This window comes from Bufo bufo, chromosome 6 (assembly GCF_905171765.1).
Source record: "Bufo bufo chromosome 6, aBufBuf1.1, whole genome shotgun sequence".
In the NCBI taxonomy this organism is placed as follows: Eukaryota; Metazoa; Chordata; class Amphibia; order Anura; family Bufonidae; genus Bufo; species Bufo bufo.
Window position 1 is genome coordinate 390,759,002 of NC_053394.1, and position 26,587 is coordinate 390,785,588.

The window sequence follows — 26,587 nt, forward strand, 5'->3', positions numbered from 1 at the left end:
TCTGTTCAGCATGGGTGGGCAGAAGAGGAGGAAGAGGATGAGGAGATTGGGAGTGATTCTCCTGATAAAGACAGCGAAGTCTCGCCTGTTGGTACTCTGGCACACATGGCTGACTTCATGTTAGGCTGCTTTTCCCGCAACCTGCACGTTATACGCATTTTAAACATAGATTACTGGTTGTTCACCCTTCTCGACCCCCGCTACAAAGAGAACTTCTCATCTCTCATTCCTCTGGTGGAGTGGACAAGCAAAATGGTGCAATACCAGAAGATCCTTGTTGAAAAATTGCTCCACAATTTTCCATCTGACAACGCTGGCGGCAGAGTCCGTACTTCCTTGGCCAACTGAGGAGGGGAGACAAGGGCAACACCCAGCAGTTCCAACAGAGGCATGGCAACATTCGCCAAAGCCTGGGACAGTTTCATGACACCCTGCCAGCACCCTCACCCTGATGTGCGGCCTACTGCCACAAGGAGAGAAACATTTTGGAAGATGGTGAAGGAGTACATAGCAGACCGTGTCAGCCTCCTCAATGATCCCTCAGTGCCTTACAACTATTAGGTGTCCAAGCTGGACACTTGGCACGAACTGGCGCTCTACACTTTGGAGGTGCTGGCTTGAGCGTGTATTTAGTTCTGCTGGTGGCATTATAACCGATAAGTGTATCCACCTGTCAACTGAAAATGCTGACAGATTGACTCAAGGCCTGGATTGACCATGACTTCTCGACTCCACCAGAGGAATGCTGATGAATATAAAGGCACTTTACATGTGTTGTTTTTAATGTAGTTAATAGACTGTATTCCCATGCACCCGTTCTACCACAAACAAGGGTATATGGTTAAGGGTACTTTCACACTTGCGGCAGGACGGATCCGACAGGCTGTTCACCATGTCGGATCCGTCCTTCCTCTATTTCGCCGGACCGCCGCTCCGTCCCCATTGACTATAATGGGGACGGGGGCGGAGCTCCGGCGAAGCACGGCAGTGCACGGCGAAAGGCCGCCGGACTAAAAGTCCTGCATGTCTGACTTTTTAGTCCGGCCTCTCTCGCCGTGCACTGCCGTGCTGCGCCGGAGCTCCGCCCCCGTCCCCATTATAGTCAATGGGGTCGGAGCGGCGGTCCGGCGGCACGGCGAAATAGCAGAAGGACGGATCCGACAGGGCGAACAGCCTGTCGGATCCGTCCTGCCGCAAGTGTGAAAGTAGCCTAAATCTTCCTTTTCTCATCCTCCACCTCCTCTTCCGTCGTATCAACATGCGTTGCTTATTCGTCACATATAATGCCCTCGCATATATGGCCTTTGAATATAATTTTTTAGAGGGTCGGCTCACCAGCAGGCCCTCACATATAATTTTTTAGAGGGTCAGCTCACCTGCAGGCCCGCAATACAAATCTTTTACAGGGTCAGCTCACCTGCAGGACCGCAAACCAAATCTTTTACAGGGTCAGCTCACCTGCAGGTCCGCAACTCAATGTGAATGAGGCCCTCCTTTATGTGATATACAGGTTGTATCGGAGTGCCTGTTCCTTGTAATTTTTGGCAGAACGTGCACTTTATATACAAGTAAATATACAGGAACGAATGTTTTCAATCAATTTTTCCTATAAAATAGATATTTTTTTTAAACTTTGGTTTTGAGCGTAAAACCTTAATTAGATTGTGGGCCTGGTGATCAGTTTAAGGCCTTTTAAGAAGCAGCAGCATAGTGATAAAAATGAGTGGCAAGGTGACATACTGTGGAGATGGCAGCATGAGGAGGCCACATAGTGGCACAATGACTCAGTCTGGATAAAAGACTAAGGCCACAGATTGTTTAGAAAGATGCAGATGGAAACAAATCTGTGGAGCTGTATCACGGTCACCTGCAGATTAATGCAGACCAGGGGCATAGCTATAAGGGAAGCAGGGGAAGCTGCAACTTTGGGGCCCTGACCCAGAAGGGTTCCATCCAGGATGAGGACGACTAAAGGATTTGGTCAAGGCCCCCTCAACAGTATCACACAATGAAATTATATACAGTGACAGTATAGACCGTGTATAAAACTGATGGAACAGCTGCCGGCCCTGGTCTGAGAGAGCGATCTTTACTAGCCACAGGAATGGGGGCGGCATGAAAGGAAGGGGTCGCTAAAAAATTACTGTGGGATGGAGCCCCATTGAAAAATTTGCTGTGGGGCCCAGTCATTTCTAGCTACGCCCACTGATGCAGCCCACAAAAGCAAGTTGAGTTTATCGATTCCAAAACCTTAATTAAATAGTGGGCCTGGTGTTCAGTTTAAGGCCTTTTAAGCAGTATCAGCAGCAGCATGGTGATAAAAATGAGTGGCAAGGTGACATGGTGTGGAGATGGCAGCATGAGGAGGCCACATAGTGGCACAATAACAGAGTCTGGATAAAAGACTGAGGCCACAGATTGTTGAGAAAGATGCAGATGGAAACAAATCTGTAGAGCTGTATGACTGTCACCTGCAGATTAATGCAGCCATCAAAATCAAGTTGGGTTTGTCGGTTCCACTTCAGCTCACCAGCAGGCCCGCAACTCAAATCTTTTACAGGGTCAGCTCAAATGCAGGCCCTCGCATATAATGTTTTATAGGGTCAGCTTACCTGCAGGCCCGCAACTCATTCTGCCTTGCTTTGAAGTAGTAGCCATAGCTGTTTAACAGGCTCCCTCTCTGAAATCGAACAATAATTCCCCATTACCGGTGGTCACCATGTTATGCGCATAAAAGAACATCAAAAGTTCATAGGGAAGATATCAAAATGGATCGTGGACGTCATAGGGACGTGCGATCAGGCAGAAGTTATCTAGAGTCAACAAAGCGGCAGCAGGGCCTCTCCTGTATAATGTTTCCTCATCCAAAATACCTCAGTGACATTCCCTGTAATTTTTTATTACTCATTCCAATAACAGGGCATCTTAAGAGTCCTGTATTGTTATTTATCGTCACTACCTCCACAAGTCGGGAGTGTGTGATTTGCACGCCACCCGCTTGCCTTCCTTGGATGTGGTAGCCGTTTCTCAGGCTCCCTCTCCGGAATCAATCACTGATTCCCCGTTACCCGTAGTTTACAATTGTTTTGAGCTGACAATTACATCAAAAGTTGATATGCCAGACATCCGAATGGATCGTTGCCGTCACGGGTACGTGCCATCGGCCCCAGGTTAACTAGAGTCACCAAAGCGGCAGCAGGCCACCGCTCCATAATGTCTTAGATGGTCAGATCAGCAGGCCCTTGCTCCTAATGTTTTTGAGGGTCACCAGCAGGCCATCAATCATAATTTTTAAAGGGTGTGTATGATGCCCTCCTTTATGTGTAACTAAGGGTGTATCGGAGTGCCTCTTCCTTGTAATTTTTGGCAGGACTTACACTTTATATACAAGTAAATATTCAGGAAAGAATGTTTTCTATCAATTTTACCTCTAAAATCGATATTTTTCTTCCCTTGGTTTTGTGCGTATTATTGTCATTATGAAAATGTGGCGTACTAAGCGGACAACATAGTTCCCAGCAGCGACCAGCAAGTCCAAAATGCATCCATACGTCCTCCCCATGCTATTACAGAACCATTTTGGTGGTGTTACCAACAATTTCTGACATTTTCTTATGAACCAGGCACCCTCCCCTCTTCAGAGCAGGGGGTACCTGATTTAATGCTCGGGTTCTCCTATTGACTTCCATTATACTCGGGTGCTTAACTACTGTTTGGAGACCTCAAGAGGACATTCTACTGAGTGGGGGCACTTAGGGAGCATTTGTACTGTGAAGAGGGCACAAAGGGGGAATTCCACTGTGAAAGGGACACTGAACTATTATGTGGGGCACTAAGAGGGGATTCGTCGCCTCTTGTCCAGCACTAGGAAAGCTTTTATATATATATATATATATATATATATATATATAAGTGACTGATTGGGTGGGGGTTGCAGGGAAGTTGCTCAAGGTGGGAGCCAGCGTTTTTTAGTTATGCCCCTTGGTCTACTATTAGATTGTGGTATGTTTGGCCACCACTGTTTTAGTCAATTTATATTCTAATTGTGTGCCATGTACTTTCTGTGGATTTTTTATATGGAAAAGTTATAAAACTTCAATACAATTTTAATGTTATTCATCAACAATAAAATGTGTTTTATTCTTGGCAGATGACTGTACAAGGAACTTAGAGAAACATCTGGTATCTTCAGATTTTGAAGTAGATGATTGTGGTATCACACGAGATATATTTGAAAAGCATGCCAATATGCAAGATATACCCTCATCCAATCACAGCAACAATGCATCATTTAATTCTGTTAAACAGCTCCGATCTTCTTTATCAAAGACTGTAACACAGAATAAAAGTCACAGAAGAGGTGCTAAGCATCATACAGCTCACGTAAAAGAGAAGACCTTTTTATGTTCAGAATGTGGGAAATGTTTTCACCAGAAATCATATCTTGTTATACATCAGAGAATTCACACAGGAGAGAAGCCATTTTCATGTTCAGAATGTGGGAAATGTTTTAAGATGAAATCAGAATTTGTAATGCATCAGAGAAATCACACAGGAGAGAAGCCATTTTCATGTTTAGTATGCGGAAAATGTTTTAACCGTACGTCAGATCTTGTTATCCATCAGAGAATTCACACAGGAGAGAAGCCATTTTCATGTTCAGAATGTGGGAAATGTTTTAATCAGAAATCGTCTCTTGTTGTACATCAGAGAATTCACACAGGGGAGAAGCCATTTTCATGTCCAGAATGTGGGAAATGTTTTATGCATAAATCAGCTCTTGTTGTACATCAGAGAATTCACACAGGGGAGAAGCCATTTTCATGTTCAGAATGTGGGATATGTTTTAAGCGTAAACAATATCTCGTTATACATCAGAGAATTCACACAGGGGAGAAGCCATTTCCATGTTCAGAATGTGGGAAATGTTTTAGCTCTAAACAATATCTTGCTTTGCATCAGAGAATTCACACAGGACAGAAGCCATTTTCATGTTCAGAATGTGGGAAATGTTTTAAGATGAAATTAGAATTTCTCATACATCAGAAAAATCACACAGGGGAGAAGCCATTTTCTTGTTCAGAATGTGGGAAATGATTTAACAGTAAATCAGGTCTTGATAGACATCAGAAAATCCACAGAGGAGAAGCCATTTTCATGTTCAGAATGTGATGTGTTTCAACCATAAATCATCTCTTGTTAATCATCAAAAAACCCACATATAAGAGAAGCCATCTTTATGCTTATCCCGTTAGTGACCTCCCTTATGTGTTTTTATGGTGGTCACTAACTGGCTTTATTCCTTCAGATACTCCTTTTTATAGGGAGATAAAACAGCGCCTTGCTTTCAGTTACCAGAGGTAGCTGAGGGCTTGGAGTGATGATTGTGACCGCTGTGGGAGCTCTCTCTTGTATTGAATGAATATTGGTAATCAAAGGACAGATCCAGTTAAAAGTAAAACTAAGTATATATATATATATATATAATCTCCTCTAAACACAAATGTCTGGTGAGAGAAAAAAAATAATAATATAAAAACAGTACACCACCTGTCTGTGCTCTGTATGGGGACCCTCCATTCCTGTAAAACTGCAAATACAGGGGCCTATATGTGAAAGTCCAAAAAATAGAGCTGGCTTCCCAAAAGAGCTGGGGTCCAGACATGTGGAAAAAGGGGCGTCATTCACAATTGTAAATGGCCAGTTATTTGCAGTCAAGTGGAATGACCGATAGGATGTAACATAGTAACATAGTTTATAAGGCTGAAAAGACATCTGTCCATCCAGTTGAGCTTGTTATCCTGCAAGTTGATCCAGAGGGAGGCAAAAAAAAAAAAAAACGGAGGTAGAAGCCAATTTTCCCCACTTTAGGGGGAAAACATTTGTTCCAGACTCAAATCAGGCAATCAGAATAACTCCCTGGATCAACGACCCCTCTCTAGTAGCTATAGCCTGTAATATTATTACACTCCAGAAATACATCCAGGGCCCTCTTGAATTCCTTTATTGTACTACTCACCATCACCACCTCCTCAGGCAGAGAGTTCCATAGTCTCACCGCTCTTAACTTAAAGAATCCTCTTCTATGTTTGTGTACAAACCTTCTTTCCTCCAGATGCAGAGGATGCCCCCTAGTCACAGTCCTGGGAATAAATAGATGATGGGAGAGATCTCTGTACTGACCCCTGAGATATTTATACATCGTTATTAGTTCTCCCCTCAGTCGTCTTTTTTTCTAAAGCGAATAATCCGAATTTTGATAATCTTTCTGGTTACTGTAGTCCACCCATTCCAGTTATTACTTTAGTTGCCCTCCTCTGAGCCCTCTTCAGCTCTGCTATGTCTGCCTTGTTCACAGGAACATAGAACTGTACACAGTCCTCTATGTGTGGTCTGACTACTGATCTGTAAAGTGGTAGGACTATGTTCTTATGGGCACTTATGCCCCTTTTGATGCAACCCATTATCTAATTGCCCTTGGCAGCAGCTGCCTGACACTGGTTGCTACAGCTTAGTTTGCTGTTCACTAAAATTCCTAGGTCCTTTTCCATGTCAGTGTTACCCAGTGTTTTACCATTTAGTATGTACTGGTGGCTTGCATTATTCCTTCCCATGTGCATAACCTTACATTTGTCAGTGTTAAACCTCATCTGCCACTTCTCTGCCAAAGCCTCCAATCTATCCAGATCCATCTGTAGCAGTATACTGTCCTCTGTAGTATACAGGTGAAACTCGAAAAATTAGAATATTTTGCAAAAGTCCATTTATTTCAGTAATGCAAAGTAAAAGGAATTGAATTAATGCAGCTTAAAATTAGAATTTTGTGAAAAGGTTCAATATTCTAGGCTCAAAGTGTCACACTCTAGTCAGCTAATTACTCCATACCACCTGAGCAAAGGGTACCTCAAAATTGTGACTTTGGGGTTTCATAAGCTATAAGCCATAATCATCCAAATTATAACAAATAAAGGCTTGAAATATCTCGCTTTGCATGTAATGAGTCTATCATATATGCTAGTTTCACCTGTTAAGTTGCATTACCGAAATAAATTAACTTTGCACGATATTCGAATTTTTCGAGTTTCACCTGTATATACAGTATACAGTCGTGGCCAAAAGTTTTGAGTGACACAAATATTAGTTTTCACAAAGTTTGCTGCTAAACTGCTTTTAGATCTTTGTTTCAGTTGTTTCTGTGATGTAGTGAAATATAATTACACACACTTCATACGTTTCAAAGGCTATTATCGACAATTACATGACATTTATGCAAAGAGTCAGTATTTGCAGTGTTGGCCCTTCTTTTTCAGGGCCTCTGCAATTCGACTGGGCATGCTCTCAATCAACTTCTGGGCCAATTCCTGACTGATAGCAACCCATTCTTTCATAATCACTTCTTGGAGTTTGTCAGAATTAGTGGGTTTTTGTTTGTCCACCCACCTCTTGAGGATTGACCACAAGTTCTCAATGGGATTAAGATCTGGGGAGTTTCCAGGCCATGGACCCAAAATGTCAACGTTTTGGTCCCCGAGCCACTTAGTTATCACTTTTGCCCTATGGCACGGTGCTCCATCGTGCTGGAAAATGCATTGTTCTTCACCAAACTGTTGTTGGATTGTTGGAAGAAGTTGCTGTTGGAGGGTGTTTTGGTACCATTCTTTATTCATGGCTGTATTTTTGGGCAAAATTGTGAGTGAGCCCACTCCCTTGGATGAGAAGCAACCCCACACATGAATGGTCTCAGGATGCTTTACTGTTGGCATGACACAGGACTGATGGTAGCGCTCACCTTTTCTTCTCCGGACAAGCCTTTTTCCAGATGCCCCAAACAATCGGAAAGAGGCTTCACCTGAGAATATGACTTTGCCCCAGTCCATAGCAGTCCATTCACCATACTTTCTGTAGAAGATCAAGCTGTCCCTGATGTTTTTTTTGGAGAGAAGTGGCTTCTTTACTGGCCTTCTTGACACCAGGCCATCTTCCAAAATTCTTCGCCTCACTGTGCGTGCAGATGCGCTCACACCTGCCTGCTGCCATTCCTGAACAAGCTCTGCACTGGTGGCACTCCGATCCCGCAGCTGAATCCTCTTTAGGAGACGATCCTGGAGCTTGCTGGACTTTCTTGGACGCCCTGAAGCCTTCTTTACAAGAATTGAACCTCTTTCCTTGAAGTTCTTGATGATCCTATAAATTGTTGATTGAGGTGCAATCTTAGTAGCCACAATATCCTTGCCTGTAAAGCCATTGTTATGCAATGCAATGATGGCTGCACGCGTTTCTTTGCAGGTCACCATGGTTAACAATGGAAGAACACTGATTTCAAGCATCACCCTCCTTTTAACATGTCAAGTCTGCCATAATGATCTCCAGCCTTGTGCTCGTCAACATTCTCACCTGAGTTAACAAGACGATTACTGAAATGATCTCAGCAGGTCTTTTAATGACAGCAATGAAATGCAGGGGAACGGTTTTTTTTTTGGATTAAAGGGACACTGACAGGCCTTCTGAGCATAATTAGCTCTTTATATGCCCCCCCTAGGTCTTATAATAAGTTCCCAATTCATATAAGTATTATCCCTGTGCGCATTATAAAACGTTAAAAATAATCTTTATAATCACCTCTCCTTTCTGCCCAAGGGGCGTTCTTTGTGGCGCATTTGTGCCCAGCCGCGTCCCAACAGCCGGATCCTTAGCTGTCAGCTCTGGTCTTACTGGGCACATTTCATCAGTAATGTGCAAGTTCTCCCAAAACGTGACCCCGGCTACGATTGCCTAATTACATAGAAGCCATTACTCATCTTCCACGAGAAATATCTTCTTAATCTGCACACCCTGACCAAAATGTACCTGTAGAATCCAACAAAAAACAACTTTTTTTTCCCCCAAATAAAAAGAAATAAAGATTAAAAAAAATCTCTAAAAACATATTAATAAAGAACCCCTATGTGACATGTAAAAACAATAGCAAAAATTTGTTGGGTTGCACAAGAAGTAAAAATGATGCTTGGACCATTAAACCGCCACATGCTTTAAATGACTATAATGCGTATGTCATTAAACGGGTTTTCCAGTAATGTGATCTCGATGGCCTGTTGTCAGGATAGGCCATAAGTATCAGATAGGTGGGGGATCTGACATCTGGCACCCCCACCAATCAGTTGGTCTACAGTAGCTCTGGCACCAGAACTCCACCGATCCATCCATTGTTCCTTAGACAGAGGTGGTGACCAATCTCTTCAGTTAAAGCAGCTCCGACATAACCGGATTCATCCACTACACCATGTTGGAAAAGTTTTTGAAATTCATATCATTTTAAGGGTTAACAAAGTGATTTTTGTAAAGACTGTTGACTTGGGTAATAAAGCACAACTGCAGAGAACATCTGGGTCAACAGTTTATAGACCATCCTGCCTCGTCACCCTGTCATATTCTATAGAAACATCCTGTTATATGTTCTATGCAAAGTATCGACTAACCTGCCTAGTTATAGCGATTATTATTATATAGCTTATTTCTTTATTACTTACATAAGGAACCTTATATAAAGCCTGGACTCCTAGTATAATCAGACAGCTGCTTAGCAGAGCTTGACAACATTGTATCGTGTGTTATTTGGTTGTCTCACTATCGGCAGGAAATAAAGATTGCCTACCTTCTGATTCAGATGACTTTGTTCCTTAATTGATAGATATTTAACATAAAACTAAGCAGATGGGAATATATTTCTGATAAAGATTTTGAATATATATATTGAATATGTGGAGTTAGGATTTAATGTATGCCCATTTGATCAGGTGAAGGGAATGCTTTAAAGCAGACCCTGTGGTTACATGTCACATGCGACTCAGACAAGCTGGCAGCTCGGCTCCACTGATGGGGGGGCTGAGTTGGTCAACAACTATAAAGAAACTCCCCAGACATCATGGAACCAGGAGTTCATAAGACATTGCCCATACACCGTTGACGTCTTTGGGACCGAGACGGACATTCTCCTCATCTTCGTTTTGCCTGTGGGACAAAGAGAAGGGGAGATATGGAGGGGGGGAGGGGTGTGACCGCCTAAAGTTTAAGTGCCCATGCAGGACAAAGGTGATTGTCTTTCTCTGAAGGGAGGTCACGGGGTGTCATGTTTGGAGAGAGCTAGAAACTCGCTGTCCTCACTGCCCCCCATGTGACATAATCCAAGAATTCTACAAGATTACAACTTTAATGTACCACATATGTACCTGGTAGCTGACTTTTATCTGTTAACTCTCACTGTACCATCACCTGTATTTGCATAGCTGACCATTGTATATAATTTGTGTATATAGTGTTATGTCTAGTGCACCCTTTAAAGGGGTTGTCTCACTTCAGAAATGGCATTTATCATTTAGAGAAATGGAATACAAAGCACTTACTAATGTATTATTATTATTATCCGTATTGCTTCCTTTGCTGGCTCGACTAATTTTTCCATCACATTATACATGTCTCGTTTCCATGGTTATAATCACCCTTCAATCCAGGATTGGTGGCCATGTTTGCACACTATAGGAAAAAATGCTGGCCTATGTGCGTTCCTATGGTCCCGGCCACCAGAGAAGCCAGTGCTTTTTTCTTTAGTGTGCAAGCGCGGCCACCGATGCTGGATTGCAGGGTGGTCGTAACCATTGAAACGAGACATGTATAATGTGATGGAAGAATGTGTCTAGCCACCAAAGGAAGCAATATGGACAATAACAATATATTAGTACATTCTTTGTATTAACTTTCTCTACACGATAAATGTCATTTGCAGAAGTGAGACAACCCCTTTAAGGCAATTAAATATATAACTTAATCTTGTGCTGTTCTGTTGTCTCGATCCACAAATCCACACGTCCGTGGCTCGGTATTATGTTACATGCTACCTTGGTCAGTTTCTGACCCGATAAAACTCTGTTAATGGACCGGGCTTATATCTAACGAGGAACTGGTGGCAGTCTACTGGGCTAGCAGGGCTATGTCTCACTGGGGCATTGAAAGGGCTCTCTTAGCCTGTTAGGGTTACGGTACGTTATATATATATATATATATATATATATATATATATATATATATATACACTGCTCAAAAAAATAAAGGGAACACTTAAACAACACAATGTAACTCCAAGTCAATCACACTTCTGTGAAATCAAACTGTCTACTTAGGAAGCAACACTGAGTGACAATCAATTTCACATGCTGTTGTGCAAATGAGATAGACAACAGGTGGAAATTATAGGCAATTAGCAAGACCCCCCCCCCCCCCCCCTAATAAAGGGGTGGTTCTGCAGGTGGTGACTACAGACCACTTCTCAGTTCCTATGCTTCCTGGCTGATGTTTTGGTCACTTTTGAATGCTGGCGGTGCTTTCACTCTAGTGGTAGCATGAGACGGAGTCTACAACCCACACAAGTGGCTCAGGTAGTGCAGCTTATCCAGGATGGCACATCAATGCGAGCTGTGGCAAGAAGGTTTGCTGTGTCTGTCAGCGTAGTGTCCAGAGCATGGAGGCACTACCAGGAGACAGGCCAGTACATCAGGAGATGTGGAGGAGGCCGTAGGAGGGCAACAACCCAGCAGCAGGACCGCTACCTCCGCCTTTGTGCAAGGAGGAAAAGAAGGAGCACTGCCAGAGCCCTGCAAAATGACCTACAGCAGGCCACAAATGTGCATGTGTCTGCTCAAACGGTCAGAAACAGACTCTATGAGGGCCCGACGTCCACAGGTGGGGGTTGTGCTTACAGCCCAACACCGTACAGGACGTTTGGCATTTGCCAGAGAACACCAAGATTGGCAAATTCGCCACTGGCGCCCTGTGCTCTTCACAGATGAAAGCAGGTTCACACTGAGCACGTGACAGACGTGACAGAGTCTTGAGACGCTGTGGAGAACGTTCTGCTGCCTGCAACATCCTCCAGCATGACCGGTTTGGCATTGGGTCAGTAATGATGTGGGGTGGCATTTCTTTGGAGGGCCGCACAGCCCTCCATGTGCTCGCCAGAGGTAGCCTGACTGCCATTAGGTACCGAGATGAGATCCTCAGACCCCTAGTGAGACCATATTCTGGTGCGGTTGGCCCTGGGTTCCTCCTAATGCAAGACAATGCTGGACCTCATGTGGCTGGAGTGTGTCAGCAGTTCCTGCAAGACGAAGGCATTGATGCTATGGACTGGCCCGCCCGTTCCCCAGACCTAAATCCAATTGAGCACATCTGGGACATCATGTCTCGCTCTATCCACCAACGTCACGTTGCACCACAGACTGTCCAGGAGTTGGCAGATGCTTTAGTCCAGGTCTGGGAGGAGATCCCTCAGGAGACCGTCCGCCACCTCATCAGGAGCATGCACAGGCGTTGTAGGGAGGTCATACAGGCACGTGGAGGCCACACACACTACTGAGCCTTATTTTGACTTGTTTTAAGGACATTACATCAAAGTTGGATCAGCCTGTAGCGTGTTTTTCCACTTTAATTTTGAGTGTGACTCCAAATCCAGACCTCCATGGGTTAAAAAATTTGATTTCCATTTTTTTATTTTTGTGTGATTTTGTTGTCAGCACATTAAACTATGTAAAGAACAAAGTATTTCAGAAGAATATTTAATTAATTCAGATAGGATATGTTATTTTTGTGTTCCCTTTATTTTTTTGAGCAGTGTATATATATATATATATATATATATTTGTGGTCCTGGCTACGACGCGAAGCCTGGCATGGGAGTCTGAACCTAATCTAACTAGGTAGGCTAGTGGTGTGCCCTTAGCCACGTGACGAGGGTAGGCCAAATAAAGGGGGCATACCCTGAAGGAGATGTATGAAGAAGGGCCGGGAGGGTGGGGCGAAAGAGGACGTGCACCATGTGTGCTGGGCGGCGGGGCTTAAGAAGCCCCTACGCCCCTCCCACAAAAGCAGGCTGAATTTCAGCCTGCTAGATTTGTGGTCTTGGCTACGGCGCAAAGCCTGGCATGCGAGTCTGAACCTAATCTAACTAGGTAGGCAAGTGGTGTGCCCTTAGCCACGTGACGAGGGTAGGCCAAATAAAGGGGGCATACCCTGAAGGAGATGTATGAAGAAGGGCCGGGAGGGTGGGTGAGAGAGGACGTGCACCATGTGTGCTGGGCGGCGGGGCTTAAGAAGCCCCCTACGCCACTCCCACAAAAGCAGGCTGAATTTCAGCCTGCTAGATTTGTGGTCCTGGCTACGGCGCAAAGCCTGGCATGCGAGTCTGAACCTAATCTAACTAGGTAGGATAGTGGTGTGCCCTTAGCCACGTGACGAGGGTAGGCCAAATAAAGGGGGCAAAAATGCGAGTAGGAAATGGTTTATGATACAACCCTTTTATTGTTGATGGTAGCATTACAGTACCAAGTCGGAGAAAGCTCTGGCGATCTCGGCTTTTGGATGCGGGATGTACCGTGAGAAACAAGATGACTTCCATCGACCCATTTTGCGTATTATGTGAGCCGGGACCCCGTGTTTGGATGCGGCGGAGGCGGCTCTGATCCGGAATGAATGGCCTGATATGGCCCGGGGGTTGAACCCTAAACCTGATGCGAGGCTGCGCATGTGTTCGGTGAACTTTGAGGACGAAAGTGTCCGTGAAGGGAAAGGAAGGAGAGGGCTGGCCGGAGCCCGGTCACCTAGGGTGGTTAATAAACTGTTGAGGACGGTCACAGGGCACCAAGGGTTGGTAGTAGGGAAATATTCAATGCATACAGGGGGCCCTAGTTGCGAGGTTTTGGAAATGGGTAAGTTGAAGATGAAATGCTCGTGTCTGCGGGTGAGTTGGCTTAGTACGGGGCCTGCATTATGAGGGGAGGTGCTGGTGAATTCCCCGGGCCGGAGAAAGCCGTAGAAACTTAAATAGAGGGCAGCTTTGAGAATGCTGCTTCTGAATGGGCCAAAAGGACTGCCGTCTAGGGAGGTTGAGATTTTTCTGAACAAGTCCCCTGAGACGGGTTGCCTGGTGGGTTCGGACTTGTTTGAGCTCTTCTGAATGCCCCGCAATATGGCTTTGCTGTCCGGGTAACGGATCATGAGGTGATGCTGGACCCCCGACAAGTATAAGCAAGATATTGCTGCATTTGTGGGAGGGGAGGCTGATTACAAGGCTATTCATACGTACCTGTGGGCCCAGGCTGGCTGATTACTAGGCTATTTATAGGCACCTGTGGGCCCAGGCTGACGCCGATTCAGCTGATTTCACTTCCTCTGTGTCAGCTCTAGGATACAGCAGCATGGTGTGGAGGCTCCTTACGGCTGGGCGACGGCAGAATGTCTCAGGAGGGCGCTGGTATTCATGGTAGGATCGAAGTTGTTTGCACGGGACCCACGCTGCGGTCCGCGACATGTAGCGCTCTGGGATGAAGCAGAGTTTGGGCGCTAATGGTCGAACCATGGTTGTTTGTCTGGCCGTTCAGAGGCCTGGTGGGGCCATTGCATACAGTTAATGGGGTAGCATGTGCTTAGAGTAAGCATGGTTGTATGTTTTCTGATACCTGGTTTACATGCGGGACGCGTGTCTGCAGTTGGCTCAAGCTATGCATGCTGTGTTTAAGTGATGGTAAGTGAGGAGTGCGGCGTATCTGGAGATCCTGGGGTCGGCAAGGGTAAGAAGCTGCTTCTCCGCAGCATGCAGTATTAGATTCCGGCCGGTGGGGGGGGGGCCCCTAGGTGAGGGGGGGCACCCCGGCATCAGAGCACAATGCCAGGGAGCACGCGGTATGGGTGCCCAGCCGGCGGGGGGTCGGCCCCCTAGGCGAGGGGGGGCACCCCCGCACTGGTGCACTCTGCCAGGGAGCTGTGCGGCTCCCCACGCGGCACACGATTCAAACCGGCGGGGGGCTGGGCACTTGGCAAAGGAAGGGCTCCCCCTGCCCCGGTGCACATTGCCAGGGAGCTGCGCTGCTCCCCACGCGGTACGAGTGTCCAGCCGGCGGTGGGTCGGCCCCTGGCTGAAGGGGGGCTACACCGCACTGGTGCACTCTGCCAGGGAGCTGTGCGGCTCCCCACGCGGCACACGATTCAAACCGGCGGGGGGCGGGGCCCGTGGTAAAGGAAGGGCTCCCCCTGCCCCGGTGCACAGTGCCAGGGAGCTGCGCTGCTCCCCACGCGGTACGAGTGTCCAGCCGGCGGTGGGTCGGCCCCTGGCTGAAGGGGGGCTCCCCCGCACTGGTGCACTCTGCCAGGGAGCTGTGCGGCTCCCCACGCGGCACACGATTCCAACCGGCAGGGGGTGGGGCCCATGGTGATGGAAGGGCTCCCCCCGCCCCGGTGCACATTGCCAGGGAGCTGCGCTGCTCCCCACGCGGTACGGGTGTCCAGCCGGCGGTGGGTCGGCCCCTGGCTGAGGGGGGGGCTCCCCCGCACTGGTGCACTCTGCCAGGGAGCAGCGTGAGCTCCCCACGCGGCTATGTGTAAAGGTACAGGGGACACCGTGTCCCCGCTCCTCATCTTCAATAAAGTCTGGCACGGGCCGCCGTGCCGTTAGTTAGGCAGTGATCAGGGGTGGGAGTACTAGGCTCGGTCAGGAGGAGCAGATCATAGGCGGTGGATTCCTTCTGCCGGCCATACATAAGGTTTCCAAGGGGGTTATTTAGGCACAGGGTGTTAGTTAGTCCATGCAGGTGATCTGCTTTATACCATGCTCATACTCAGAGCTGTGCCCATACCATGTTTTTAGGCACCACTCGCATCCAGAGCTGCATTCACCCACTTGTTCTTACATTATGTGTTATACTCTGCTTCCACTTAAAGCTGCATTTCTTTCATTATGGTTACTCAGAATTCTTAGCAGGGCAACCAGCACACCGCTCTGATACTGCTCTTCCTATAAACATAGCTGCTTTCTTTTCAGGCTTACGTTTCTTTCCTCAGTGGTTTGTTACATTTCATAGGTCTATCTTTTCTGTTCACTTCGAAAAGAAGAAGAAAAAAATATAAATTTGTGGTGTTCTTTAGTCCTGCTATGCATTCACTTAGACTGGTCTCCTTTACTTCTGGTTCGCATTCACTCAGATTGGTCCCCTGCCCCAGTTAACCAAATAGCTCCCTAGCGGTCAGTGGGCCAATAGGAGTAAGTTCCTACTATGTTATCACAGTTGTTCATTCGTTTGTCACGACAAGGGTCTTCTCTTAGCGAACTGCAATGCTTTTGGCTCTTGTTTTTCTCTCATCTGTTTCAATTTCACGGTCGGTTTAATGTTTCGTTTATGCACGTGGTTCAGATCACTAATGTCTATGCATTTTCCTTTAGGTCTGGCTCACGTTGTAATTACTTATCGTCACTGTAAGGTCATCCAGTTCAGTCTCTTGGCTTCGGGGGGGCCTCATGCCTTCGGGGGCCCGATGACCATTCTTCATGTTCGTTAGGTGTACAATATGGTTGTAGGCTGGTTAGCGTCCTAGGTTATTGTCAGAGAGGGTCATGGTTATGCAAGTCCACAAGTCATACTGGTGCTGCATAAGTGGTTTATATTTAAAAAAATATATAAAAAAAATAATAATAATAATAATAATAATCCGCCATTAGAGTAAAAAAAAAAAAAAAAAAAGTCTCTCACGTAGGACTCCGCCATTAGTCTCTCACGTAGGACTCCGCCATTAGTCTCTCACGTAGGACTCCGCCATTAGGGTCCCTCACGCATGACTCCGCCGTTTTAGTTTTACACATATGACTCCGCCATTAGAGTCTCTTGCGCTCGGCTCCGCCATTAGAGTTTCTCACGCATGGCTTCAAAGTTTTAGGTTTACACATATGACTCCGCCATTAGAGTCTCTCACGCATGGCTCCACCATTAGAGTCTCTCACGCATGGCTTCTCCGTTTTAGGTTTACACATATGACTCCGCCATTAGTCTCACATATGACTCCGTCATTAGGGTCTCTCACGCATGGCTTCTCTGTTTTAGTTTCACACATATGACTCCGCCATTAGACTCTCTCACGCATGGCTCCGCCATTAGAGTCTCTCACGCATGGCTCCGCCATTAGAGTCTCTCACGCATGGCTCCGCCATTAGAGTCTCTCACCCATGGCTCCGCCATTAGAGTCTCTCACGCATGGCTCCGCCATTAGAGTCTCTCACGCATGGCTTCTCCGTTTTAGTTTTACACATATGACTCCACCATTAGTCTCTCATGCATGGACACATATGACTCCGCCATTAGAGTCCCTCACGCATGGCTCAGCCATTAGAGTCTCCCGCGCATGGCTTCTCCGTTTAAATTTTACACACATAAACTCCGCCATTCGGGGCCGGCTGCGTGGTCCCACCACAAGTAGGTTCCATGTCTTTTTCTGCCTTCAGACCCGCTCACATGGCTCTGTCATCTGTGGCTCGCAATACAATTTTTCTTGTGGTGGCTCGTGCCATTAGAGCCTCACTCACATTATTGTTTTCTCTAACGTTTTAATTTTCTAGGTTGTTGGGTCTAAAAGGAAAATCTTTCTTTTCTTCATAAGCCGTCATCCCGAGCCTGTCTTTGCGGACATCACCTTCTCCCAGGCATGCTTACTTCATCTACAAACTCGGGCTGAGGGTGTTGGTGTCCGGCCTAAGTCCTGGGTATCGGTCTGTCTTCCAGTAGGAGGTATGGTGTGTACGTTCGGTCCTTATTACAGGCAACATTAGCTCGTTAATCGAAATAAGCATGTATTCCTGTTTATGGTTCCCCAGGCCTGGTGAGTTTACATATTTCACTTAATCTACTACTAGAGTAAGACGGCATACGCCATGTTCTAACTTTTGGGTTCTTTATAAAAAATAAAATAAAAAGTGTGGCCTGGGGAATAAGTAGTGGTGAAGTATTTTGCCACCAGGAACGGTTGGTGTCCTATCAGGGCCCTTGGCGAATAGTTGGAGTTCATTTAGGCCTGTCCAACAGATTCACCATTGTTTGTTTGTCTGCAGCTCTCAGGATTCAGACCTTCTCGTTATATGGTCATATGTTAGTCAACATAGGAGTAAATCGTTTCTGGTTACCGGCCACTCTTTCAATCGCATCAGCATTAACCATCTCCAAGAACGATGTGGCGGTGCACAAGACAAAGAGGTAAGGTAGATGGAAGTCACTGTGTTATATACGGTATATTCCGCACCTTCATCGTGAAAGGTCTTTTCGTTCAAAAGTGGGTGTCGTAACGGTATGTATATATTTACTCTAAACTAAGGTCTGCTCTTTTTGGCCTCTTTAGGCTGCCCTACCATGGCAGTCATGGCATAACTCTACTGCTTGTTGTAGATAGGGTTAGATAGGTTAGGTTCACCTTTCTGATAGCCGATCCGACCACAAATACAACCTGATGGTACTGTACGAAAGGTGCAGGTCTTTGTGGCAGTATGCCAGGAAAGCCATGATGAACGTGACTTCGCTCGTGTTGCCCCTCGGATGAAGGTGAGAATAAACCTTAAATGCCTTCCATCCTGACAGGTAGTTCCTGGTGGAGTTCTCGGACAGGGACTTGCGGATGAGAGACTGTGCCACTGATATGTGTCTGTCTAGTCCAAGATCAGGGAACCGAAATCCGGGGGGGTTATCCCGACTCTTTTGGCTTGTGGCATGACCTGGAAAAAAGGTTTAGATTTAAGCGAGACAAGGCGTCTGCTGCAACGTTCTTGATGCCCTGGATGTGGGCACAAGAGATGTGGAAATTATGTTTTAGAGCTAGCCAAGTGAGTTTGCATAGGAAGCGCATAACATTGGGTAAGCTGGACCTGCCTTTGGTGAGGATGTCAACTACCGTGTTGGTTGTCAGTGATGAAGGATACCGGCATGTTGCTCCATTCTTTGCCCCAGACTTGCGCGGCCGCCGCGATGGGATATAATTCTAGGAGAGGGGAGGACTGAATGGCCTGAGGGTCCGAGTGGATTTGGGACGGCCAGGAGTCCGCGAACCATTGGTGGCCAAATAAGGCACCGAACCCGATGGATGCGGCCGCATCGGAATACACGGTCGGACAGGTGGGACTCCAGTGCGGGACGAACAGGGAGATGCCATTCCATTCTGATAGGAAGACCCTCCACATAGCCATGTCGGCCAGGGCTTCTCGGTCCAGCTGAATAAGTGAGTCTTGCGTAGTGGCTGTAGGTAACAATTGGAGGAGTCTTGCCGTGAAGGATCGACCCTGTGGCATGATGCGGGTGGCGAAATTGAGAGAGCCCAACGACTGTAGGTCGCCCTTTGACATGGTCGTGGATCACACGTGCGTGGAAATGGACGTTTGGAGCCTGACTAATTTATCCTCTGGGAGTCTGGCCTTCATTCTGAGGGTGTCTAAAGAGATGCCTAAGAAAGTGATGACCGTGGAAGGGCCATCGACCTTTGATGGAGCCACTGGGACCCGTAATTCGTCGAAAATGCTGAGTAGACTTTCCAACCTGTCGGGCACATGGTTGGGGTTCTCGACCAGTAAGAAGTCGTCCAAGTAATGGATTACTCTGGGACAATTGCCGTGGTTTACCAGAATCCAATGGAGTGCCTGGGCGAACTGATCAAAGAGCCAGGGGCTGCTCTTTGACCCAAACGTGAGGCGGGTGGCAAAATAGTACTGGTCCCTCCATTTGATTCCGTGAAACCTCCAAAGGTGAGGTTGGACTGGCAACAACTTGAAGGCGTCCGAGATGTCCGCCTTCGAAAGCCAAGCGCCTGCCCCCACTTGTAAGATCAGTTGTATGGCTTCATGCAGGGAAGAGTAATGCATTGAATACTCTACGGACGGGATCAAAGAGTTGAGACTTGGAACACTGGATGCATGAGGTGCTGACAAATCGTAAATCAAACGCTTTTTATTGGCGTTTCTTTTGCTGACCAGACCGATGGGGCTTCCTCTCTAGACCTGTAAAGGAGGTTGGGAAAAGGGGCCTATGATGAATCTTTTCTGCAGTTCGGCCTGCAGAAGAGAATCCACCGAGGCCGGGTCCTCCATGGCTGACACGAGGTTAGGTGCTTCCTATGAACCCTGGGGCAAGGTGACGAGATCGGTATGGAAGCCTACGGAAAACCCGGACTGCAGGAATTTGACGAAGCCCGGGTTATGGTGGGTTTTTAGGAGGGAGACAAGAAGGGGGACATTGATGTCGGCTAGTCAGCTTTTTGCAGCGCGCTGGGAGCAGGAGGATTGAGGATGGGCTCGAAAGCAGGTGGAACAAATGTGGAGCGCCTTAAACTTGTTAAACTTGTTGGTTAAAAATATTTTTTTTCTTATTTTCCTCTTCAAAAACCTAGGTGCGTCTTATGGGCCGGTGCGTCTTAGGTTACCGTATTTTTCGCCCTATAATATTTTCAACATATTTCCCTTTACCTGGAGTCCTGAACATCTGCACCCACCACAACAACCTGTTATGAATCGAGATGAAGTTGCCTCAAAGTGCTGACTTAATCCTAACAAAGGAAAAAACATACAAGTTAAGGCATTTCATAATGACAAATTATTGGTAAATGTGTATCCTTCACTTACTGAGTTGAGGACTCTGTGTGGTGCTACTTAGATCTATGTGTATTGTTTCGTGCTTGTAGCCGTATCAGGAAAAATACCAGTAACTAAGATGGCCTCTGGGCAGGGAGTGAAGTTACCTCAGTTAAGATGGCTGCCGGGGAGAAAATGGGATTAGTTAAGATGGCTGCCGGAGAGTCAGTGGGATTAGTTAAGATGGATGCCAGAGCGGAAGCTGGTACATAAGGTGTGCCATCCTGTATGATAACCGGGTACAAGGAGGTGGGCCTGGGGCGTGGTTTTGCCGCTCCACAGCTGTAACAGACATTCCTCCCTGTGGTTTTTTGTCAATGACATACTCCACAGATCCACCCCTCCAGAGACTGAGGGGGCTGATAATATGGTGGGGGTCGTGCCTGCTGAAGTATGAGTTCTCCAGTGCCATTTTAGGGGCTATGTTGGCGGAATGTAAAGGTAATCATTTGTCTTTTCATCATACATTTCTGTCCAGCCTAATTTCTTCATGTCTCTGGCTGTTCTATACCATGCTTCTGCATTCTTCAGTACGTTGTTATCTTGAAGCATTCCTTTCTTATGTCAGCACTTTCTCCTCATAAATTCCTGTGATCTTAATGAATTTCTCTCCTTCTCCCTGAGACAATCAGGTGGTCGGTGTAACTGCCAGATGCTCAGTTCTCTGCCTCCATTTTCTTCTCTTCTTCTTAAGTCTTCATTATACTGAATCCTGGACACTGCTCCCAGCCGGAAGGCTTCTAATGCCGCCCGCACTGTCAATCTCTCTAAGTTATCTTTGCATGTACATTCAATCTGAACACTTTCCTAACTCCCTGAAGCTAGAAGACAGCTACCGATAACCTGTTCTCTCCTTCTGAAGAGGGACTTCAGTTATACTCAATGACATGACAGACCGTGTTTTATACCTCTGGCATATACGTCATATGAGCCCTTCCTCATTTTCCGAGGATATCCGTTACAACAACCTATACTCCATCCACTAATATAATTCTCTTTTTCATATTAACTGCAAGACATCTATTGGTGTGACAGATACGTGACACCAATAGGAACACGTCTACCAACGTGACAATAGTCTACTGCTGGTAGGACGAGTATATATTTTTAATCATCAACTGTCTAAAGTTGGAACACATGTAACTATAAACATATGTATATTTCCTTTGAAGTCCCTGTTGAACCACAGACAGTAGATAATACACTTTGACCACGTTCTTAGGACAACGGCTTATGTGGACTGGTGTCCATATGGAGAGCCGTCCCACCCACTGCCCAGAGCGGAGGCACAGAAGGGATATCAGGTAGGATAACTAGTTTTCTTATCTTTTGCTGAGCTGTGCAGTCTCCTCCCTTGTCTGCGTCCGACCCACCAGTGGATATTTCATGCGGCTGCTCAGTCAGAACAATTTCACCCTTGTCCCACGCTGGGCGCCAACTATTTTGAATGCACACAAGCTGTGCTATCTTATCAACTGTCTGCTCCAAACTGCAAGTTGTTAGTACGTGCACGACGGAGAAAAACTACACTGACACCTCTCAAAGATCAAAGCAAAATTCTCATTTATTAGAGGAAGTTAATCAGTATATATGCACATGAGAGGGGCCATCCCCCCTGAGGCTCGTAATATTGTTCCATTGGTTATTATGCAAAAATAAATTTTCACTTCTGCGCCTTTAGCATAGCTAAGGAATGTAAACTATAGATAAAAGGGGAGTGATCCCGGATGCCAGCGCCATCTTGTAATGGCTTCAGATCTTTCAGTCTCATATCCACAACAGGAGCAGTGGTTACATGAGGGATCTTGACATCCAAGACAGACTACTAAGGCTACTTTCACACTCATGTTTTGTCTTTCAATTTGTGAGATCCATTCAGGGCTCTCACAAGCGGTCCAAAACTGATCAGTTTTTTCCTAATGCATTCTGAATGGAAAAGGATCTGTCTGTCTGATGAAACTGAGCCAAACGGATCCATCCTGGCACACAATGTAAGTCGATGGGGACGGATCTGTTTTCTCTGACACAATAGAAAATGGATCCGTCCCCCATTGACTTTCAATGGAGTTCATGACAGATCCGTCATGGCTATGTTAAAGATAATACAACCAGATCCCTTCAGAACGGATGCAGACGGTTGTATTATCTGAACGGAAGCGTTTTTGCAGATCCATGACGAATCCGCACAAAACGCAAGTGTGAAAGTAGCCTAAGGCCTCCTGCACACAAAAGGTTTTTTTTCCATTTACATTCCGTTTTTTGCGTTCTGTATACAGACTGTATACGGAACCATTCATTTCAATGAATTTGCCCAAAAAATGGAAGGTACTCCGTATGCCTTCTGTTTCCGTATTTCCGTTCCATTCAAAGATAGAACATGTCCTATTATTGTCCGCATAATGGACAAGGATAGTACTGTTCTATCAGGGGCCAGCTGTTCCATTCCGCAAAAACTGGAATGCACACGGACGTCATCCGTATTTGTTGTGGACCGCAAAATACTGAAAATACCATACGGTCATGTGCAAGAGGCCTAACAGAGAGGATTGTTTGATCCACTGATAAGCATGAGCAGCTCCCACAATTTTGTTGTCCACCATTCAGATACAGTTGGCTCCTTCAGTACACACCCGTTTCTGCCCAAACTACTTCTGGGATCTTAGAAGGACATTTGGTATCACATCAAGGCATGTTCTGTTTTTGAAAATGATCCCTTTATAGGCGAGAGTGATATAATGACCACCTTAGCAATACTGCTGCCATCTCGTCTCTGTTTAAGGCCTTATGCACACGACCGTATTTTTTCACGGTTCGCAAAACGGGGTTCCGTAGGTCCGTGATCCGTGACCGTTTTTTCGTCCGTGGGTCTTCCTTGATTTTTGGAGGATCCACGGACATAAAAAAAAGTCGTTTTGGTGTCCGCCTGGCCGTGCGGAGCCAAACGGACCTGTCCTGAATTACAATGCAAGTCAATGGGGACGGATCCGTTTGACGTTGACACAATATGGTGCAATTTCAAACGGATCCGTCCCCCATTGACTTTCAATGTAAAGTCAGGAGTTAATATACCATAGGATCGGAGTTTTCTCCAATCCGATGGAATATTTTAACTTGAAGCGTCCCCATCACCATGGGAACGCCTCTATGTTAGAATATACCATCGGATTTGAGTTACATCTGAAACTCATATCTGACAGTATATTCTAACACAGATGCGTTCCCATAGTGATTGGGACGCTTCTAGTTAGAATATACTACGAACTGTGTACATGACTGCCCCCTGCTGCCTGGCAGCACCCGATCTTTTACAGGGGACTGTGATCAGCACAATTAACCCTTCAGGTGCCGCACCTGAAGGGGTAAATTGTGCGTATCATAGCCCCCTGTAAGAGATCAGGGGCTGCCAGGCAGCAGGGGGCAGACCCCCCTCCCTCCCCAGTTTGAATATCATTGGTGGCCAGTGTGCGGACCCCCCCCCGCCCCCCCTCTATCGTAATATCATTGGTGGCCAGTGTGCGGCCCCCCTCCGGCCCCCCCTCCCTCCCTCTATTGTAATATCATTGGTGGCCAGTGTGCGGCCCCCCCCGCCCCCCCTCTATTGTAATATCATTGGTGGCCAGTGTGCGGCCTCCGTCGGCCCCCCTCCCCCCCTCTATTGTAATTTCATTGGTGGCCAGTGTGCGGCCTCCCCTCTCCCCCCCCCTCCCCTGCCCGATCATTGGTGGCAGCGGAGAGTTCCGATCGGAGTCCCAGTTTAATCGCTCTGGGGCTCCGATCGGTAACCATGGCAACCAGGACGCTACTGCAGGCCTGGTTTCCATGGTTACTTAGCAATATTACAATATTAGAAGCATCATACTTACCTGCTGCGCTGTCTCTGATGCTTCTAATATTGTAATATTGCTAAGTAACCATGGCAACCAGGCCTGCAGTAGCATCCTGGTTGCCATGGTTACCGATCGGAGCCCCAGAGCGATTAAACTGGGACTCCGATCGGAACTCTCCGCTGCCACCAATGATCGGGGGGGAAGGGGGGAGGGGAGGCCGCACACTGGCCACCAATGATATTAATACAATAGAGGGGGGGCCGGGGGGGACGCACACTGGCCACCAATGATATTACAATAGAGGGAGTGGGGGTGGCCGGGGGAGGCCGCACACTGGCCACCAAAGATATTACAATAGAGGGAGGGGGGTGGCCGGGGGAGGCCGCACACTGGCCACCAATGATATTACAATAGGGGGGGGGGCAGGGGGGCCGCACACTGGCCACCAATGATATTACAATAGAGAGAGGGGGGGGCCGGGGGATGCCGCACACTGGTCACCAATGATATTACATTAGGGGGGGGCGGGGGAGCGCACACTGGCCACCTATGATATTCAAACTGGGGAGGGAGGGGGGGTCTGCCCCCTGCTGCCTGGCAGCCCCTGATCTCTTATAGGGGGCTATGATATGCACAATTAACCCCTCAGGTGCAGCACCTGAGGGGTTAATTGTGCGGATCACAGCCCCCTGTAAGAGATTGGGTGCTGCCAGGCAGCAGGGGGCAGTCATGTACACAGTTCAAAGTATATTCTAACTAGAAGCGTCCCCATCACTATGGGAACGCCTCTGTGTTAGAATATACTGTCGGATATGAGTTTTCATGAAGTGAAAACTCATCTCTGAAAAAGTTTTTATGCAGACTGATCTTCAGATCCGTCTGTATGAAAGTAACCTACGGCCACGTATCACGGACGCGGATGCCATTCTTGTGTGCATCCGTGTTCTTTCACGGACCCATTGACTTGAATGGGTCCGTGAACTGTTGTCCATCAAAAAAATAGGACAGGTCCTATTTTTTTGACGGACAGGAAACACGGATTACGGATGCGGCTGCAAAACGGTGGATTTTCCGATTTTTCCACGGACCCATTGAAAGTCAATGGGTCCGCGAAAAAAAATGGAAAACGGCACAACGGCCACGGATGCACACAACGGTCGTGTGCATGAGGCCTAACTCTGTATGACCTTAATCATCTTTAGTAGAAAGTCTCCCATGCAGGATCCTTGTTTTAAGTCGCCAAATGTCTGAACCTACTTCCGTATTTGTGGTTAGTGATGAGCGGAAAGACCCATATTCAAATTCGTGATATTTGACGAATAATTCGCACCATATTCGTCATATATTCGAGAATTCGCAACATTCGTCATTTTGCATTCAATATCATAAATTGCTAATTATTATTCAAGATATATTCGCGTGCGTATATAATCTATTCGTTATTCGTAAATAAGCGACAACATGTTAGTATGCGCGTGCGCACATAAGGGTGTGGCTTCTGCTGCAAGGTGGATCGAACAAGTTTCTAGACCTTGTGGATTGGAAGGAAGCCAGCAGAAACAAAAAAGATGGTTGGAAACTTCAGCGCGGCCGAGGAGGAAATCTTGATCAAAGTAAGTTATTGTTCTAACATTACGCCTACTACATTCCTGTGTGTAAATATTTACAAATGAAATGTATTTTAAACTTTGGTTTTGTTGGAATACATTTTCGCACGTGCGAATATTCCCAAAATAATTATTCGCAGGAATTATAATTTCAATTTGCACGATTAAATTATTCCATCAAAACAAAGTGTTTTAAAAAAAAACACTGTTATCCTCTTAACAAACACATGTACTTTTACCCAGCATGGTTAACTTGTACCTTTAATTCCTAGGTCAATCAGTTACACTGGAATACTACTAATGTATATATTAAATATTGATTAACGGTTGTTGTTACAGCATACCATTATGTCACTACAATACGATGTATCTTTAGATAGTATCCATACATAAAAGCGGCCTACATTAAGGGCCTTATGTATAGAGAGTAGACATACAGTCAGGTCCATAAATATTGGGACATTGACACAATTCTAACATTTGTGGCTCTATACACCAGCACAATGGATTTGAAATGAAACGAACAAGATGTGCTTTAACTGCAGACTGTCAGCTTTAATTTGAGGGCATTTACATTCAAATCAGGTGAACGGTGTAGGAATTACAACAGTTTGCATATGTGCCTCCCACTTGTTAAGGGACCAAAAGCAATGGGACAGAATAATAATCATAAATCAAAC

The 26,587-nt window shown here is 46.4% G+C and overlaps 1 pseudogene; it reads left to right on the forward strand.

Annotated features, from left to right (window-relative positions):
* LOC121003523 overlaps positions 1–26,587 on the forward strand; it is a 791,128-nt pseudogene that overhangs the window by 618,391 nt on the left and 146,150 nt on the right.